The following is a 3,971-nucleotide window of genomic DNA, read 5'->3' as shown; positions in this document are numbered from 1 at the left end:
GAACAGATTTCCAAAATGCTGTTGTTTTCACTTGTATTCGATTAAAAAAGCGTTCACAATTTGACTTTCCATTTAAAATGCTTAAACAGTTAATCATACTGAAAATAATTCTAATTATTAAGGGCTAAATAAATCATTCTAATATATTTATAAATGGTTTTTTCACTGTGTGGGCTGATCTCAGATCTGTGATTCACTAACGCTGCAATATGCCCCATATTGAAATCTGATATATAGCAATATATGCAAAATACACACATAGCATTCTGTCCATGTTCATGTTTGGATTTCACAGATATAAATATATGGCAGATACTTGTTCATATATGCCACACATTGTTTAGCATTTATTTTAATACTTCAATTAAAGCGATTGTTTAAAACCTGTGTGCCAACAAGTGACAGGGATCAACAAGGAACCAAATCTAAATTAAACATGAGGTAACAAAACTGTAACATTGCAAAATTAAACATAATTTTTTACATTTTCATAGAACATTGTGATATCCTTGCATTGTACAGTAATCAAGTTGCACTTTCTCCTGATCTGGAACTTGAAACACTGCATTTGAGTGATTGTCCCAAACTGTCAAAAATGTTGGAATAATGTCACTCCCAAAACTCACATATCTAAAAGGAAAAAAAAAGAGAAAAAACAAGAGACATCAAACCTTTTTAAAAAGAAATTACATGAGTAAAGTAAGTTCAATTTAAAAAAAAGAAAAAAAAAAGAAAAAAAAACCCATACCATAATTTAATGAATGTTCCAAAAATGTAAAAAATGCAAAAATGTGGAATGATGTAACATCACAATTGTCTCTGAAATAGTAAAAATGGATGATAGTAAAACTGTGTAAGTGAAACATGCTGAATTGTAACTTTAGGACAAAAGAAATCTAACTTTCACGTACACAACTTTTATATAAAGTCCAATAGGTGTGTTTGTGCAACGTTTTGGCATATTTGCAAAGGATATTTTTAGCAAAGCAAAATGAACGTCAAGATGACAAATCATACACACGTTCATTCATTTTCTCCCGCTTATCCGTAATTCGGGTTGCGGGGGCAGCAGTCTAAGCAGGCCCCCGCCTTCGACTGCTGCCCAATCCTCACAGCACCGTCCCTTACGGTCCCTCCTGCAGGTGGTGAGCCCACGGGAAGGCGGCCCCACGTCACTCCGACGTCACGGACCTTGATATTTCCCTCGTAAGGGACCTCCGGAGCATAGAGGGTTAAGGGCCTTGCTCAAGGGCCCAAGAGTGTCAGCTTGGCGATACCGGGGCTTGAACCCCAGACCTTCCGATCGGCAACCCAGCGCCTTAACCGCTGGAGCCACCACTCCCTTGCTCATGCACACGTAATTTGCTTAAATATGATGCTTAAAGGCGACCGTATATCTTACAGTGATACAAATATTTGTTAGCAGATGAGAAATCCTATTTACAATTAGAGAACATTCATATGTTTATTTGAGAGTTAGCATATTAGTAAAAGAAAATGTAGGCAGAGATGACAAAGCTGTTTAAAAATCAAACACGTCATCTGCTAAACATGACGCATGTAGTTGACAACATCTGTGAGAACATCTAATAATGACCAAAGTTACTGTAAATATATATATTTTCAATTTCAATTATCAATTTACATATATATATATATATATATATATATATATATATATATATATATATATATATATATATATATATATATATATATATATATATATATATATATATATATATATAATCAGATTTCCGTCTGGATTTCCGATGCTCATTCATATGTACTGCAAAGAACGAATGCCATAAACTCCCTCCTGCATCTCACCACCACGAAGCGACTACTGTAGAGCGCTTTCAAGATATTAAATATTATAATCCAATACTTTCCTAGGATGGTTGCGGGTTGGTGGGGGCTTCTTTAATCTTATCCCAAAGCTGAAAGCTAATCTATTTAGGTTGCAGTGTGAGTGCCACCATTTTATCCTGTATGCTCTTGAAAAGATTTGTTTTGTCCTTGATTTGTTTTATATAAGAAGATCCATTTCTTGGATATTTACATGCTAATTTCAGAGTTGTTCTGAATGACTGCTGAGGGACAAGCAAACACAATAGAGAAAGCGTAGATGTCTGGTTCCATTGTGTTCAACAGCTACAGTATGACAGTTAGAAAATACCATCATTTCACTGGAGATAATTAAACAAATTCACACCAAGTCATGCTTGTGTATATATGTGTGTGGGACTTATCTGATTAATTTCTTAATATACATAAGTATGACAGGACATATTAAAGTAGGTGTGTGTGTGTGTGTGTGTGTGTGTGTGTGTGTGTGTGTGTGTGTGTGTGTGTGTGTGTGTGTGTGTGTGTGTGTGTTTGTATGTGTGTGAAAATACGTTACATATATATACAAACGGCAATTTCTAATATTTTGAGATATATGTGGCATATATGTACAAGTATCTGACATATATTTCTATATCTATGAAATCAAAACATGAACATGTATGCAATATATGTACTTTGCATATATTGCTCTATATCAGATTTCCGTATAGGCTGCTCCAGATAAAGTGGCACATAGCAGAGGTGGCAAAAGTACAAATGTCCTTAACTCAAATAGAAGTACAGATACTTATGTTTTTAAAGACTCTGGTAAAAGTTGAAGAACTGACTTTACTTTTTTTTACTTAAGTTAAAGTAAAATTTTGTGCTCTGACATGTACTTAAGTAAAAAGTAGCCATTACTAATACCTGTTTTACTGTCATGCTGGTAACTGGTCCTCACATCATATTGATGTATTGATAAAAATACATTTCAAATTTTGTTTCCTAATGAATGAATCCAGTCTGAACATCCACCATATAGAACACAAACAGAGAAAAGATGATGATGATCAGGTGATCAAAAAGGTCTCTGTTCTCGGTCATGTTTACATCACTGACTCCCTCTGTCTCATCCACGTTAACCTCATACTTCTTGTTGCCTTCTGCTCTGCTTATTTTTAGCTTTGTAAACTAGACAGAGTCTGTGTTGTGTGAGAGCCAGTGGAAGGTTAAAAAAGCCGTGAAATGACAAGAAATAGGTTGATAGGCTGAAAATGGCACGCAATGAGAATTTGATCATGTCAAGAAATAGATTCAAACAAACTAAAGTTACAAGCATGGTTTCAATATGTAAGTAGAAAGTACAGATATTTGTGTAAAAATTTATTGAGTGAAAGTAAAAAGTTGTCTGAAAAATAAATAGTGAAGTAAAGTATTTATACCAGAAAAATCTACTAAAGTACAGCAACGAAGTATTAATACTTCATTACTCATCCCACCTCTGGCACAGAACATTCTGTATATAAGACTGTAGCAAACATCTATGCATTGGATAAAATATACATTTACGTGTTGCTTTAGTTATTAGCAAACCATGAAATTCAATTTTAATTAAAGATTTTTTCATTATTATTTACTAAGATAAAGCTATTACATACAATATTTAATGTTACACAGATTACATTCTGCTGATTTGGATCATCAATGAAAAATATAGAAAATCAGTTAGAAAGTTCCAGAAAATTGTTTTCTTAATAATTTAATTAATTATCAAATTGTATGCTCTATTGTGTATTTTTTGTATATTCTATTTATTTTACCATTAAACATTTAAAATTAAACAATTTTTATTTCCTTTTTTTTATTCTTTATTTCTTACTGCAGTAATTGCCAGTATTTTAAAAATAAGGAAGGCTGTGTATATGAAAATAACTCTCAGTAAATAACTCTCAGTAACTTAATAACTAACATAAAAATAGAACATTTTTGTGCATTAATAAAATCTGGAACAGTGTGATGTTCATTAAAAAGTCTCAGGTTACTGGATGTACATTCCCTCCATTGTCTGATCTTGTGATACCGACTATATTAATATTTGTCTTTATTGGATGCTATACAGTGATTTGTTTTCAATACACACT

General features: G+C 32.9%; 1 long non-coding RNA gene across 1 annotated transcript; it reads right to left on the bottom strand.

Annotated features, from left to right (window-relative positions):
- Nucleotides 1-501: 501 nt before the first annotated feature.
- Nucleotides 502-2,964, bottom strand: LOC310719354. Its single transcript, XR_014531445.1, has 3 exons — nucleotides 2,758-2,964; nucleotides 749-819; nucleotides 502-630 (listed from the first exon to the last, which is right to left on the bottom strand). It is a non-coding gene; the product is annotated as an uncharacterized lncRNA (long non-coding RNA).
- Between the last annotated feature and the right edge of the window lie 1,007 nt (nucleotides 2,965-3,971).

Source organism: Silurus aristotelis (genome assembly GCF_946808225.1).
Source record: "Silurus aristotelis genome assembly, chromosome: 24".
In the NCBI taxonomy this organism is placed as follows: Eukaryota; Metazoa; Chordata; class Actinopteri; order Siluriformes; family Siluridae; genus Silurus; species Silurus aristotelis.
Note: the sequence above shows the minus strand (reverse complement) of the source record. Positions and strands in the feature narration are given on the sequence as shown.